Source organism: Ptychodera flava, assembly GCF_041260155.1.
Source record: "Ptychodera flava strain L36383 chromosome 3 unlocalized genomic scaffold, AS_Pfla_20210202 Scaffold_27__1_contigs__length_13241970_pilon, whole genome shotgun sequence".
Taxonomy (NCBI): domain Eukaryota; kingdom Metazoa; phylum Hemichordata; class Enteropneusta; family Ptychoderidae; genus Ptychodera; species Ptychodera flava.
In genome coordinates, this window is record NW_027248281.1 from 5,226,305 (window position 1) to 5,244,143 (window position 17,839).

General features: G+C 38.4%; 1 long non-coding RNA gene across 1 annotated transcript in view; it reads right to left on the bottom strand.

Annotated features, from left to right (window-relative positions):
* The window catches only part of LOC139126476 (uncharacterized), a 90,023-nt gene that overhangs the window by 51,301 nt on the left and 20,883 nt on the right, over nucleotides 1-17,839 (bottom strand). The gene's annotated exons all lie outside the window — the stretch shown is intronic.

Below are 17,839 nucleotides of genomic sequence, written 5' to 3' on the forward strand. Positions count from 1 at the left end.
TGTGTTATGAATAGGGGTCTTTCTACAAGATATTTCAATTTAACTAGGGGAGTTAGACAAGGGGACCCACTCTCTCCAATTCTTTTTATTATTTCTTTGGACCTTCTTTTGGTAAAAATGCAATATGACGATAATATTCATGGTATTTTAGTAGAGAACCAAGAAATTAAGAGCTCAGCGTATGCGGATGATTTAACATGTTTTCTCAGTGACGTACAGTCAGCGAATAACCTCCTTTGTCTCCTCACAAAGTTTTCTGTGATTTCTGGTTTACATGTGAATCTTGATAAAACTGAAGCACTGTGGTTAGGAAAATCAAAGCATTGTAAGGATAGACCGTTCGGGGTGAAATGGCCTATGTCGCCTATTAAGATTGTGGGTGTTTTTTTCTCTTATAATACTGTAGCTGCATATAAATGAATTTGAGTGCACCATTTGAAGGGTTATCAAATGTTCTAAGCTGTTGGAAAGGACGTTCCCTTTCTCTAATTGGTAGGTTGCAAATTGTAAAGACCCTTGTTATTCCAAAGTTTGTCTACATTTTCTCTCACATCAATGTTGATCAGAGAGATTTAAGAATTTTAAATTCTAAAATCTATTCCTTTATATGGAAGGGTCACGATAGAGTAGCACGTGACACTATGATAGGTGACATAGGCCAAGGTGGACTCAGAATGTTGGATATAGTTGCTCTGCAAAAGGCTTTAAAAGTGACCTGGGTCAAACACTATCTTTTCTCACGTTTTCATCCTTGGAAATTGGTCTTTGATTACTATTTGAAACCATTGGTGGACCTTTTATCTTTAAGTGCACTTACTCACTAAAGGCACTTGGTGTAAAATTTCCTCCTTTTTTGAAAGAAATATTACAATTATGGAATTCCTTTTCACAAATTGATTTACCCCCACCTTTTGAAATAATATGGAATAACAAAAATATTTTGATTAATGGGAAAAGTATATTTTTAAATGACTTCTACAAACTTGGAATTGTCTATATCTCAGATATTTTTACCTCTGAAGGCAATTTTAAAGACTGGAATTTCTTTAGAAATCTTGGGATAAACAAAATTAACTTTTTACAGTGGCAAGGGCTAATATCTGCTATACCTAAATACCTGAAAATTCATCAAGCAGTTTGTGTGCGACCTGAAAATGCTGTTATGGTACATGGTCAGAATTTGTCGCTTTCACTTAGAAAATCTTCTTCAAATTGCTTCGAGATATGATATCTGATTCTTATTTTGTCAGTCCAAGAAGTCAATTTTTCTTTATCAGAATTTTCCAAGAGGATTTAGATTGGAAGTTTATATACAAAATGCCTTTCAAAGTAACTATCTGTAGTACACTTCGTGATTTTCAATGGAGACTTAACCACAACATTATTTATACAAATGCATCGCTTTTTAAAATGAAGTCCCATTTAGTAAGTTCAGACCTATGTACTTTTTGTCAATTAGTCCCTGAGACAATTGTTCACTTGTTTGTGGAATGTGACATTGTTAAAAGTGTATGGAAAGATATGTGCAAATTATGGCACGCAACTTTAAATTGTCCAAACAATCCAACACAAAGACAGATTATTTTGGGTGAAAAAAATTGGTCAGATTTACTCAATAACATAGTACTGGTGTACAAAAAGTATATTTATGACTGTAAACTTAAAAAAGAAGCACCAACGTTTCAGATATTGAGAATTAAAGTCAGACATATTCAAAGACTAGAATTTTTTATTTCAAAAAGAAAGAACACAGTGTCTATTTATAAAGACAAATGGAAGGAATTTGCCGCATAGTTCCTCCTATCTCTCTGAAAATGAAACCAGCTCTGTACAATGAATGTATCCATTTTCAATATTGTCCTTGCAGTATCTGTAGTATTTCTTTTTTGCCTTTGGTTTAGACTTTTGTAACAGTCTTTGCCAGTCTTTGTCTTTGTTATTGATAAAATAAAATAAAAAATATTATTAAAAAAACAAAAAAAAAACAAAAAAAAAAACAAACAAACAGTGACAAAAATATTCTTAAAACAACAACTGGCGACATTCATACCAAGCAATTAGAAAGTTGTTTCTAAAGGAACATTAGCTGAAAATGTTGAATATTTTTTTCAAAACTTTGTCCTGTATGACATATACAGTTTCTTGTTGTACTCCATATAAACACTTCCAACAAGTGACATTTCTTTCCCACATATATTTTCACCAGAATCTGACAACAGTTTTCAACTTGTTGAGAATATGCTGCCTCAATTGCTGATTGCTGATCTAGGCTTCAAAAATGTTAACATATCAGGCTTCTGGCTTCTAAAGCAAATTCCAGCTAGGACCATTTTAATTTTATCCTTATGAGTTTATCCTTGAAAGGGAGTTCATTTATAACACACATATATATTGCCAGATGAAAATTTTTTTGAAGATTTGAATACAGGAGCACAATCTGTGTTACATACAATGATACGTCATTCCAGTTTTGTGAGCAAGGAAGTCATTCAGATGAAATATCTTGCACACTATATAGAGTACATCTTCTGCAATTAATAATAATAATAATAATAATAATAATAATAATATTTTGTGGCAGTAAGCAAGGAAGTCATTCAGATGAATATATTGCACACTCCAATCTATAGAGTACATCTTCTGCAATTAATAATATAGGGTTATTCACAAAATACGGCCCTGTATGGACTCGGGTTCAGTGAGTGACGTATTGGACAAGCCGACTCGGGCTCAGTGAGTGATTCGGCTCGTCCAATACGTCACTCACTGAGCCCTCGTCCATACAGGGCCGTATTTTGTGAATAAGCCTATTATTATACACCTCCCTCCATTAATCGCCCGTATAAACTAATTCTATGGTAAATTTTGAGGGATGCGGCACGCACGATATGAAGGAACGCGCGCGATTGTTGAAATAAATTGCTACAAACCCCTGAAAAACTCCACAAACGTGTCAGTGCGCTGTACACAACTGTAAAAAAAATACAAGAAGACAGCTAAAAACTTGAAAACTACAATTACGAGTAAAATTTAGTAAAAAGGTGGGTCTTTGAAAAACGTTTAAAACATGCAATATTTCTTACGCACATTTCTAGAGCACATACCAAAAAAGCTCTCTGACCGTAGGACTTATTAAAATAGCTACGTGGAGAATTAGTCATACGCAATTTCTCAGAAGATCGTAGATCTCGTCGGTACATACAGGTCAATTAAATCAGTAAGATACAGGCGTGCATCACATCTGACAATCTTAAAAGTAGTCCGTAAAAATAAATTTGAAATGTATCTAACAAGCTTTCAGAGGTAGCCAGTGTAAATCAATTAAAACGGGAGTGATGTGGTCATATTTGCGCGTACCTGTGACTATACGGTGCTGCCGCAATGCATGGATGAGTTTCTCTGTAGTGGGCTTGTCCTGTAGTTTACACATTTTACCTATTCTCGACAAAGAAAAATATATGCGTTCCTACATTGCATACTGATATGGTCACACATAAAGCCATCCCTGCTGAGAATAACACCAAGATTCTATTCAGTTCTGCTGCATCTTTTTTAAGCATGATGAAAAATGAACAACTTCAGTCTTGTTATCGTTTAGCAACAGCATGTTACTTCTCATCCATCCGCGAATATCATCAACACGTTTCAACACCGGCACTTACTTAATCAGGTTTATTACAGATAATGTACATCTGTTTATCATCAGCATACATAATACATCATGCAGTCAAGATCATGGCCGACTATAATATCCTCTAATGGTGCTGTGTATAGTAGAGCGTGAATAAAATAGGCCCAAGAACGGATCACTGTGGAACGCCATACTTCAATTAAGTGATGTTTCTTTTTATAAGTAAGTCATACCTGGGAAATGATACAAGTTTTGAGAGTAACGGCACCTCAGTAAAATATTGTTTTCTTGTTCGTAAAGTAAAATCGCTGTTACACATAATGCACAGTTCAGCAGAGGTCAATGGTGGTTGGAGGGTTTGGTCTAGAGAGGGAATATCAGAGATTTCCTGGAAGGGGAGTGTGAGGCAGAAAGTTGCAGGGAAGCCAGTCAAAGTTAGATGTGTTAGTAGTCTCTTATCGTCACACATTGAACGATCTTCACTGCCATCACCCTCACGTGCTAGTAACTGCAGTTATTTCTGGTGTTGTTGCGAAACGAAATGCTACAAAAATCTGATTAATACATAGATTCCAGGACTCTGCATATAATGCATCCGTAGGTGAGTGATTTTGTCAACGTAAATTGAGAAAGAACATCCCCCCTATAAGTTCCCTAGTTAATGCAAATATTAGATGAAGTATGCTTGACGAGAACAAAAAGAAAACAAGCTGTAGCAAGTGCCTCAGCCCTGAAAGGTACACCATTTGGTTGAACTTTTGTAGCTGAAGTATGAAAGTCAAGTCTCATCTGTGATACACGTTGCTCTACAGGGTATGGAAGGAACTTATCCAGGAATTCTGAAGGGTTTTGATAGCTGCCTTTTGTTTGTAGTGTGAAATTACTTTGAGTTTGGTATATGTATGCCGTTACGAAAGATCAAAATTTGCCACAAGTTTGCATTCCTTATTTGTTACAAACTTGATACAAATTCTGACATCCAAACAAGCACCAATCTTGCTAGTCAGTTATATACACTTTGATTCAAACATAGGCTAAGTTAGCAACAAGTTTGTGTGGAGAGTGTGATGAACATTGCACCAAGTTTGCACAGAGAATGTAGAGGTCATTTTGTGTTTGTTTGTATGGGGTGTGCACCAAGCTTGCGGATGGGGAAGGGAAGAGAGATTCATATCTGGGGCATGGTATCTGTTGCCTTAGCAACAGCAGACATACTGTTTCCCCGGTAACATTTCAGGGGATTTAGATGATTTTAATTCCTGACAGCATCTTTTTCAAAGTAATAATGCTCACACAAGTGGTACATGACATCATCGTGCTGCTTCTCCCCACTGTATTGTATACAATATACGGCTAGTTTTCAATCGGGTTCAAACCCACAACTTGCTTATAAATGTACACTCTTTAGATATGTTTACCTTGCAAGCAGCAGATTCTAAAATTCACCTTCAAGTCATTGTCCAGATGCTAGGTTGGAACATCTATGGAAAAGTTTTCAAATAAAATGTTTGAGGTTTTTTAGTGACAAAATTAATCTGTACAGGAAGAGAGAAAATAAATGACAGGAGAAATGAACAGCTATGATTTTCTACCATTGCAGGACTACTTTCTGAAATCAAACACTGAAAACTGTGACCTTAAAAGGGAGCTAAAATTTCTGGTACCTTTAATCCTCTGCTAAATTTTAGAAGAAATTGGCCAAGGAAATCTGATACCAGTGTGAATGGTATCTCTGGTATCTTACCTTTCTACAACCGAGCTATAGAAAACAAACATTGAAAATTGTAACTTAAAGGGAGCAAAACTTTCCTATCCTTCTACATGTGCTAGGTTAAAAATATTTCTGGCTGTGGGTCACTGTCGTCAATACTACCGTAGTATTACTGTGACAATGTCTGTCATCATTGGCATCTTCATCACTTACATCACCACTTACAACATAGTCATGTGAATATCAGATACTGGTACTTAGGTGTGAATGCATGCAGGTATCTCTGGTATCTTAACCTTTCTACATCCCAGCTAGAGGAATCAAAAAAATTAAAACTGTCACCTTAAAAGGGAGCGAAAATTTCCATTATTCTTAATCCTTGCGCCATGTTTAAAGGGAGTGTGGGCAAGTGTAATTTTTGTCTAGGTGTCTTGCAGGGGATGCTGTTACCCAATACAAGTAGTTTCAACCAACCACAAGTCACACAATTTTGCTTAAACCCAGGAAGACAACTAGGCATTTTTAAGGCTTGACCATGCTCATGTGAAGCTAAAATCAATAAATTGACATGTCCTTGGGACTTGCTGAGTGATCATAATACCCATACCTCCAACTGTTCATTTTTCTTTGCATTCTCTTCCACTAATCATTGAAGCCCCAGTATTTGTAACTTTTAACCTTTTTTATGTTCGAAATTACATGTTATTCTCTTACATCCATCGTGAAATGTTGTTCAGTAAAGAAATAAGCCAAATTTGTGCTCCTGTAGTGACATACAAACGCTAAACATTGCCCGATCGAGTTGGATTGCCGCGCGGGTTTGTTGACAACTTGTAAGCTGTGCACGTGACCGAGAACGCCGATACTGATGACATCATCGAGCCTGCAACATTCCTGGGGCCATGCCATGCCCATCGTCCGCTCGCACGGCTCGTTAGCCAGACAGGAGTCTTCCACTAACCACGCCGTGCGGGATACCCCCACTATTTTGCGTTAAGGAGTTTGATGGAATTAGAAAATCAGGCGGACCAATCAGAGCACGCGTTACACTCAAAGAGAAAACCACGCCTACCTTCCAAACGCCGACCACCGCACTGTTTGTGCACAGCTTTTCTCTCGATTTACTTTATACTGGTTTACTAGACTTGGTTCAAGTGCGTGATTGTGAACATGTGAGTTGTGTGAACGTCTGGAATGCAATGATCTGTGTTCTGTTTTCATGTGAAATGTGTGAGTAGGATTATGTGAACGCGTTGAGTGGGGTGAACGCGATACAGGGGAGTTTTACCCGGCACAAACTAACTCACTACTGCTATAGCTGCACAGACTGAATAAAAACGCGTTCGATCGCTACCAAATTTTACACGAGGAACTTTTACAAATCATTTAGTTTTTGAAAATTCACCGACTTGAACCAAGTCTCTGGTTTACCTTCGTCCTGTGACACCCTAATGGAAGGAGTGGGAAGGCAATCTTGCCCGAGTTTAATACAGGATTTGATTGTCATGCATGGGGAAATCTTACTGCGTGGTGGGGATAAAGTTACGGCGATTTTCTCGTCATTCAGAGAGGTGGCGAAAAGTTCCGTTTCAGTGATCGTGGGTTACGAAATGTATGGCAACGCTTTGTATCGTGTGAAGCGTTAGATATCTCCCAAAGAAAAAAATCGACGAATAAATATGGCGATAGTGCAGAAGATGACTTTGAAAAAACTGACGCTTGTAGTCTATGAAAAATTCACCGATGAGTAAGCTTATATTGCTTGCTGACGCTTGTAGTCAATGAAAAATTCAGCGATGAGTATATTGCTTGCTGTGATGAATAGGTCAATTTTTTTTTTGAACAACATCCAAACAAAATCCGGTTCTTTGATTTCCAGTTCTAGCATATTTCACAAAGTCCTAGTCCATGTTTTCGAGCCATGCTTCTAGTTTTTCTCCCGCGGCGTGTCGATGTTCTGTTCAGGTAAATCCTGTTCATCGTCTCACAATGTTTACAATTTTCCAAAGATATGAACAACAGAATAGCTGCCGGCCGCGCCAGTTGACAGGACCACAATGTCTGAACAACGTCTGAGTAATGGGTTTATCGTGAAATTTTGAGGTCAAAATTGGAGGAGTGGTTTAACAGATTTACTTCGGCGGGTAGAACTTTTCTATTTCGCGCCACGATCTTTTGAGTTTGGCGGGTTGATGTTTTCACCTTACAAGTTGAGCGACAGCTGGGAATATCTTGCGGTACAACGCGCTGGCGGCTTGGCCTTTGTTTTGACGTTTTGAACACATCAGTGATTTCAGCAGTAGATTTCAGTAGCATGAAATGTAAACAGTGACCACGAATACTTGTAAATGTAACACCGAGAAAAAAGTGGGAAAAGACCTATACTACTACATTCTCGACCGCGGAGTGACGTCAGTAGGTGAAACACATACGAGCGCGGTGAATGAGAGATCAGACGATACAGAAGAGCAAATGATACAGAAATTGTGTGGAGGAAATCAGAACTACAAGTTATGTCACTAATGTATATTGAAACTTTGAATAGTGTTTTGGTGGTTGAAAAATCCGAACCCCTTCACGGCGCTGTGACGCAAAAATGACGTAAAAAACCGCAAGTACCCGGATGACCCGCGGTCGAGAATTCGTAGTAACCGATTATCTGATTGGCTATTTACTGGTCACATACAGTCGTGTGGTGGCGCTTTAAAAAACACGATTTAGGGGGTCTATCAGCCAAGGTCTGATTTCGGGAAGCATCCAGCTGCCCGGAGCGGAGACCTTGGCAAGCGAAGATGTGCCATGCCACGCCACACTGCCTGGGTAATCGCCCATAGTCGCCGGCTGAATGACCTGCGAATGGTTTTATTTGTTCTTCTCTGTTCAAATACGTACTGCTACTGTGTTTCAGAGGATACAGAACTTTGGCAGAGGAGACTGACATTCTATTCTGGTACAGTGTGTATATACGGATTATTCAAACTGCAGTCGGCAGTCCACCGATGCGCACACCTGCAGTTGGTCACTCAGAACTCCGGGTACCGATGTAAAATCAAGACGACACTATATACACTTGGCTCACTTCTGTAGGCAAATAGCTATCAAAATTGAGTAACTTGAAGTAATAAATTTCAGCTGATTGTTGCTCTAGCGGCAAGGTAATTGCGAAATCGAAGCAACATTGGCATGTCCGGGGGCAATGTATGGTAGGCTGTCGAATGCAGTGAACGCGATGGCCTTTGGCAGCAAGTAAGGGAACCGTCAGTATTTACGACCTGGGGGTCATTACAAAATTGAAAGCTATAAGGGGGTGCTCAAAATGTTTTTCCTTTGTCTTACTCTGTCCTCAATGACATAATGATTAGTTGACAATAGATATTTTACTCTGATACATATTAATAAATAGAAAATAAATACTTTTAACAGAACAAATAAATATCAACTAGATTAAGCAAAGCAAAAAAACTACAAGTAGCTGCTACTACTAGCAATACTTGTTATGAAAGAGAAGATAGTGGCCATGAGAATGATATCATTGTTCATGTACTCAATGGCACCAGCGACAGTAAAGATGAGGATCGACAGTGGTGATGATGATGTCACACAGTAGTTTTCTGCAGTCGTTACCAGAGGTGGAAGGAGAGGCTGGGTCATGGAGAAATGTTCTCGACAGATATCACTATAAGTGCACAGGATCTAGGACAAAATGAACTGTTGTGAATTCATCCTTTATATTATCATAGAAATGTATATTTTAATTGACTTGAGTTCAACAACCATTTCGACATTTAACCATACCATAATGACATGCTACCCATCCAAATTAACAATACTATATGGTCGGAGACAGGTTATTAGGTGAACTTTTATATCTACATATTGTTACATGGGCTCAGGTAAGACAAAATTTCTGTTAGAGAGGGGGTTACTCAAAGTCATCATGGTAGGCTGGGGTGTGACTCAAAATTTCGGAGTTTCTAATGTAATTCCTCCGACCCCCAGGTCGTAAATAATGACGGCTCCCTGAACAGCTGTGAACGCCTGAGTCAGAACGATCGGGACCAGTTAACGCACGGCTGTATCTCAGCGAAAATTTAGAAAAAATATAACGGAGCTACTGCTAAGAAATTTACAGACTCTTGGCTCTTGATGCATCAGTTTTTGAGCTTTTATACTGGTAAAAAAGCATTCTGAATACAGCGGTAAATTTCCTCCGAAACGCGAAAGGATAACACGCGGGCATTCTGCAATGGACGCTGTCAACTTTACCTTGCTGCAGGCCCCACACCAATCTCGGCCCGGCCCCGCTGCACTTGTACCTCCATGCAGCCTTACAGGACAAAGTAGCCGGTCAAACACAAAAAACAACACCGCAGTGTAAAATCCGTAGCTGAGAACCATTGATCATAAAATTTCAGAACAAGTGATGTTTAAAAGTTTTGTATGGATCACTTTATTTACATGTAGGTTTATGTGAATGACTTTCTCATCGAGCTGCGTCAGTATAATTGTCCCGGGCATTGTCCATGCAAATTTGGGGCCTGCCTTAGCTCCCTCCGATCGTCTGTAGACTACAGCCAAAATCACAGTCCTAAGCAAATTGTACAGTTGTGCAAGTCAGATATATGTATCATGAATTTTATACAAAAATATGTAAACAACAGAATCAAACCAAGAGGTTAGTTTGCTGTCGGGCCGGGTGCGCAGGGGACGACTTTGCAGTGAGGCCGGGATCTCTCTGGTGTTCGAACTTCTACCATGCCTGGAGCTCCATCGCATCGCAGCTAGTACTACTGTAGTCCTTGTGAGGATTAGATACCCGTTACGTTCGATATTATTTGGAAATACTTTAAATTTAATAAGTAAGACTTTTGTACTGCATTCAAGATACAATTTTTCCTTTCTTTTCAATTACGGCAACGATATGAGAAGTTGATAGGCTGTTGCCTGGCAGTGCAGCGTAGCCAGGCCGTACACAAAACTTCGTTTGAGGAGGCGGAGCAGAATCAGTCCCGTCATTTGTTTCAACGAAATTTTCATTATACTCCATAATGGAAGAAACGACTAGTTCAATGATTACAATGGTGAAGTGTTGAATTTTTATTAATGTATAATTTCTCTCTCAATTCATTCAGCAAACTTGAACTCCGTACCGTCGGTCACAACGTGCAATGCCTTGCATGAAGCTTACAATCGACTGCTTCCGTCGTTAGTTTAGCAGTGTTCAAGACGTTTTTTGCACGGCTCATTATACTATTATAGTCGGAACAATCTGTAAACACTTACATATTTATATCTTTCCGGTATTTCACCCAACTTTCGCGCGTTTTTAGCTGAGTCTCCAGTTTCGATGGACCAGACCTTTTCGAAGAGCGTATGGTTTCTACGGACGCCACAGTAAAACTTGCGTAGATGTGGTTGAGCATGCGCGGTAGTGTGATTACGTTTCGTTTCGTGTGTCAACAAAGCTGACTTCTGGTCCGGACAAGAAGTCTTTTTTTAGCTCCCATAGCCATATGTATATATGGCAATGGAAGCTATTCTTATAGGCTAGGGAAATGTCTGTATGTATGTATGTATGTCTGTATGTCTGTACGTCTGTATGTCTGTATGTCTGTATGTCTGTCCGTCAACATCAAAAACTCCAAAAACCGCTGTACATTTCATCTGATATTTGGTGTGTACATGGATGATGGGCTGTAGATGAGATTTTGTTCAAATGAAGTTGTCATTGCCAAAAATATGCAAATTAAGTGAAAAAATGTAAAAACAGTCAAAATTGAAAAAAAATCAATAACCACTGAGCAGATTACATGAAAATTAGCATGTAAGTACTTTGGGCTGACATGAAATGATTGTGCACATCTTGGTCAGTATCTTGGACTTGCTATTTTTCATGAATTTTTTTGTAATTTTCTCCCATTTTTGGTCAAAAAGTCTCCTGCTCTGAAACCACAAGTCCGATTGATTTGAAACTTGGTATGGAAGTGCATAGGAGTGACCTTTGCCAAATTGGGCAAATCGTGGTGAAATTTGCATATTTTTAGTTTACACGTCCATAGACTCCCATGTATAAGGCAGATCTCCATAGACTCCCATGTATAAGGCCACAAAAAATAAAAATTTAGTTTCTCATCGTATTCATATTGCAAAAAGGATGCAGTGACACAATTTTAGTCCCCACAGATGAAGTCCAGTGAGCTTATAGATTGGGTCATGTCCGTCTGTTCGTCCATCCGTAAGTCCATCCGTTCACGCATATATCTCGGATATTTTGACAAAATGTCATGTGACCTTGATGACCTTTGACCTCAAATATACATATTTGTCCATAACTCAGTAACCACAAGTGCTACAGCCTTCATGTATGGTATGATGGGACACCTTATGACGCCACATATTGTACCTCATTAATTATGCACATATCTAATTTGAGCGAGCCAATAGAGCTAGAGGTCTGATTTTGGTATATAGGGATAACTTAGCAATACAATTTTTTTGACAAAATGTCACGTGACCTCGGTGACCTTTGACCTCAAATATACATATTTGTCCATAACTCAGTAACCACAAGTGCTACAGCCTTCATGTATGGTATGATGGGACACCTTATGACGCCACATATTGTACCTCATTAATTATGCGCATATCTAATTTTGAGCGAGCCAATAGAGCTAGAGGTCTGATTTTTGGTATATAGGGATAACTTAGCAATACAATTTTTTGACAAAATGTCACGTGACCTCGGTGACCTTTGACCTCAAATATACATATTTGTCCATAACTCAGTAACCACAAGTGCTACAGCCTTCATGTATGGTATGATGGGACAGCTTATGACGCCACATATTGTACCTCATTAATTATGCACATATCTAATTTGAGCAAGCCAATAGAGCTAGAGGTCTGATTTTGGTATGTAGGGATAACTTAGCAAATCAATTTTTTTGACAAAATGTCACGTGACCTCGGTGACCTTTGACCTCAAATATACATATTTTTCCATAACTCGGTAACCACAAGTGCTACACCCTTCATGTTTGGTATGATTGGACACCTTATGACGCAACATACTGTACCTTAATAATTATGCGCATATCTCATTCTGAGCGAGCCAATAGAGCTGGATGTCTGATTTTTGGTATATAGGGATAACTATAGGAGAGAAATTATTTGACCAAATGTCATGTGACCTCGATGACCTTTTACCTAAAATATATGTTTATGTCAATAAATAAGTAACCACAAGTGCTATGTCCTTTGTATTTAGTAGGATGGGAGACCTTATGACAACACACGCTTTACCTCATTAATTATGTACACATCTAATTCTGGGCAAGCGAATAGAGCTAGAGATCTGATTTTTTGGCATATAGGGATTAATTAGCAATATAATTTTTTTTTCAAAATGTCATGTGACCTCGATGACCTTTGACCTTGATTATACATATATATGCATATTTCAGTAACCACAAGTTCTATACCCTCCAATTTTGATAGGATATTAGACCTTAAGATGTCACATCTTGTACCTCATTTATAATGCACATATGTATTTCTTGGCTGGCCAATACTGCTAGAGGTCTGATCTTTTTTCCCGATTTAGAACCATAACTTAGACATGCCTCATGTGTTTCAAATTGGGAACAACGACATGACCTATGTGCCCATAGATCTCAACATATACACTCCAGTGATACTTCTTAATGACCATATTTTCCTGCCCCATCAAGACTAACACTCCTATTACAAGTGGGGACTATGTCATTGTAAATGACTTGTTGAGTTAATGGTTGTATCACAGTATTCGATATATCTCATTCTGTATTTTTTCCATTTTATATTCTGAGTAATTACATTAAACATATTTCACTGTCTCCAGTACATTTCATTTACGTATTTTCACTTCATGCACTTTATCCCTTTCACACATGTTCAAATATCTGACCAGAGACAAACACTAAATAGTCCAGGATGGAGCTACAGTGTCATTGACGCTATTTTTACTCCTTGTACTGTTAATCGTGAGGCGGGCTGGCATGCAAACCATGTGATTCAGTATTAATTATGGTCTACTTTCACATACTGAGGATGTCATTTTAATAAAAAATATGAAAAAAATTGTTAAAAGTTACAAATACTGGGGCTTTGAGTCCAAAAGGAAAAATTCGGAGTTTCTCTAAATATTAAAGGAAACACGTAGTGGTTTTAAAGAAGTATGAATGTAAACAGATGACCAAAGCTGGACGTTGCAACACTTCTTCCTAGATAATCTCCGCATCGCTATGAATTACTCAGTCAGTTGGACTCATGGTTGCTTTGACATTGGTTCTCAATCATCAAATTAAGAAACGAATTGAATATTATGTTTAAGAGGGATTGCAAGTAGGTAGGACATTGACTTATACATACCAGAGAGCAAAATGTGCAGTGACACAACTATGTTTCAGGGTTACAAAAATGATAAAAGTACAGAGACAACACATAATTAAGTGCAATACCCTGCCTGACAATGTTGCTGAACAAACTTACCGCTTCTTCCAAGGATAAAGACTAAAAGTTTATATTTTTTTGTCAGCAGTCGATGCAAACGGATTTTCTCACAGAGACATCACCAGTTGTTACGGGCAACGTTGTATTATATGTATTCAGTTAAATTGTGTTATTCGAAGTGACTTGACAATTTTAGACAAGCTGTTTGTGATCTTCTTGGACATGAACCGAACAGTGATGAGTATGGTGCCGTCATGAATATAGAAGATGGTCTCAGGGCAAGTGTCTTCAAATACTTCGAAGACAGATTTGTTGAGGCACAATTAGAGAAGTTGGGGCAAAACGACCGGTCTGAGTTCAATGTGTCATCCAGTGGGTTGGGTAAATTACATTATCTTGGTGGTAGATGTATTGGAAAGGCTAAATTTTCTGAAATTAACAAAATCAAAAGAAACATTTATCGTGATCGTGCGAAATATGAGCATAGCAAATCAATATTGGATATGCTGAGCTTGCTAGAGGCTTCCGAAGATGAGCTACTGGAACTCTCCTCTGACAAGTTAAGTTTGGGAGAGACAGTAAAATAAGACGGCAAAATTTACAACGGTCCCTCCAGCACATGAACGATTCTGCCTTCGATTTTTTGTGATCCCATGACTTGCTGGCCCAGCACAAGACGTTGAGTTGCTCCAGGATTCCATCAATTCTTTTGTTTACATCTTGTGAAACCTCTCCCCCCCCCCCCCTTCCTGGGTATTCTGGCATCCCAACCATTCCAGTTTTGAATCGGAAAAACGCAGAGTTCTTTTAGAAAGTGTTGAAGCCGTCAACATTTTTGGTGGCAACGTCGTCCAAAAGGTAGAAAATATGTTGCTCAACGATGAATGTTTACAACAAGTGTGGAAAAATCTATTTGGAGATGAGGGATCTGGGGAGATCGTTGTTGCGTTATACAACAACATAATTCAGAGGTATTTCGGAATCGAGAATAATGAGTTCAGGAAGACACTTCTCAATAAATTGGTAAAATCAAAATCAAGCTTGTGCATATAGAATTGAAATTCAGAAGGAAAACGGTGTAAATGTATGTGCGACACAATCACCTGCAGACACTCAATCAAAACGTACCGTACAAGATAGAAAGGGGACTGGCAAGGGAAAGGGGACAGGCAAAGGAAAGGGTAAAGGAAAGGCAATCAAGAACAAGAAGAGTGAAAGTACAGAGGATGTGTTGTATGGTGTGGTGATTTGTATGTGAGTGGCAAAGCATGGATACAGTGCGATGAATGCAATGAGTGGGTGCATCAAGAATGTTCGGGACTCTCAATCGCAGAGTACAGAAAACACGAACGTGAGAGTAATCTATCTATAATACAAATGTATGAAGTGTACGAGATGAACTTTGTTATTTTTGCTGACTTTATGCGGATTGTAGAGACCCTTTTATTTAATCACTGTAGTGGATATTTTCTTGATTTGAAATAAAAGTTCCTGTGTTTACGAAACCTTGAAGTCTTACCTTTTGGTGTACTTTTCTGGCTGATACGCCACTGATGTGGATGTATGTGTACTGACACAATCGGCAAGCGTGTCCATAGACAGTCATCGGCAAAAGAACACTGCAGCGAACATCTTTGATGATTTACTCGTACTTGCCAGTCTCATCAACTTTACTTTCGAACACTCTCTTGGGTCACTATGGGCAAAATGGCCTTCAAACTGTTCAGTGCAGCGCCCTCATTGATCGGTCGCCATTACTTTGTTCTGCATAGCAACAAAATGGCTGCGCCAGGAGAAATCTTTCAATGTCGTTGATTTGGCCCTAAAAAATGCTGAAGCAGAGGTGAGGTGGCAAAAACTGAAAGTTGATGAATGTGTTGCGATTATAGACACCTTCTCTGAACTCCAAACAATAGCTAAGTCGATGGTTCAGAAACATGTGGGCCCAAAGCGGGAGATGCATATTCTTGCCAATGTTCACACTATGTACGCTTGTGAAATGTTGAAGTGGAATCAGCTTGTGATCAACCGCAGTGTTTCAGCCAGCAGTGCGACATTTGACGCAATTTTTTTTGTTTTGTCCCGATAAAATAACCGTTGTGGGTCACCATGACGCAATCTGAGTAGGCCATATTTTAGTGGCTATTGAATTTTTAGACAGTGCCTCCTGGACAGAAAACTACGGCTAACAATAAAATGTTGTAAGATGTTGAAACAGTTTACCCTCCTTCCTACAAAGTTGCAATGTATTGAAACAGTTTACTCTCCTTTCTACAAAGTTACAAATTCCCTGGTACGTAAAACAAACATTGTTGCTGTTCGATACTACAATACATCACGGACGCAACGTCCATGAATACACTGAGGCTTGGTTTTGCCTGTGTGAGTCCCGCGTACCGGTCGTCCTTGAGTCAAAGTTTTACCTACATTGCTTGCATCGAAATTTGGTCTGCAGCTACTCACTTTGATAGTAAAAACCATAATTTCTACGGAAACTTTCACAAACAGAGTCATTTTACAATTGAAAAGGAGAAAAACTGAGGTTTTCTGGAAGGTCAAATCTGGGTCATCTCATGTGATGTCATGAATGAAGACCCCTTAAGTACACAATTATGGTTCAAAAGCAACCACCTAGGGAGGGCCAATAGGTACAATCTTATGTTAGAAGGAAATTTCTTGGTACCTTCCAATTTAAATGGCAATTAGCTTGACTGTCAGTTTTAAATTATACTTTATTAAGAGTCATGGCAAAGGAAATTGTCAACAGTACTTGCAGTAAGCATATTCATTTTCAAATCTTCACATTTGAGAGCTGCAATTTTGCATGGTAACTTAACATCAAAGCAACAATTCAAAAGTAGAGCTATTAAAATTGTCCAAACTGCTATAACTTATACAAGAAATGGTGTGATTCTGAATGATTTTAATATTTCTGCAGATTCCACCAGTTTAATGATATAATAGTAAACATCACTAGACATTTCTTGATGATATCAAAATATAAATGAAAATATTTCTGGGCTAAAAATTTTATCATAATCTTTGAAACAATGATTACTCTAAAACATTGGGAAATTAAATGAACAATATCAATATTGTGTATTGTTTTACAGGATTTGGGTTTGGCCAAACCATTTTTGTCTCAAGAAAAATACTTATGCTTAAAGTGTGAGTCCTGCCACATTTTGAGACTTTTCGTTTGACTTGGGGCATATACTATAGTTCTGGTTGTCAATGAAATTGGTATTAATAAAACAAACATTTACACACAAACTGAAGCTTATTTGAGCGGTTTTAGACGGTTGTATTATGAACACTGTCTTTTACCTTTTGGCAGTTTCTAATTTCTGCCAGCCTACACCATATACACAGTATTTCTAATGTACTGAATGCTGGATGATGCAGAGCAAGACACAGAAGAGTCAATGTATATATTTTGAGTATTAGTATTGTTTATTATCCACTATTCATGAAAATACATGTCTTTAAGTGCACTAGTCTAAAATTATGGAAGTCCATCAAACATGTGTTCACTGCATGACATATGCTGGACTTCCAGTCCCCCTATCCGGTAAGTTCAGTATTTCACTACGGCCCAAAGGCGCCCCATTTTGTACGGTATTAGCGTCCCGAATTTTCGCCACACATACGTGGAGTGCGCGTTCACAGAGTAAATTTCACCTCCCGCGTCATGTTGAAAATTTCGCCGTATTTCCTTGCTGCACAGCTAAATATTAATGAAAGAGTAACAGGTCCTATTTCCCGTATATGCTGCCCTTACAATTATAATATTTGGGAAGAATTTCACATGGGAATTCCAAAAATACGTAAGCTATAACAGCCATATGCAAAATTACGTAAAAACAAGTCAACAGCAAAACGATCTTCAACTCGTCATTTCATAAAAATAAGAGGGAAACTCAAAAAAATAAAACCATAGAGTTTTAGTTACCCTTCATGATATCTGTCATACCAAATATATAAAAAATAACAGCAAATGAAAAAGT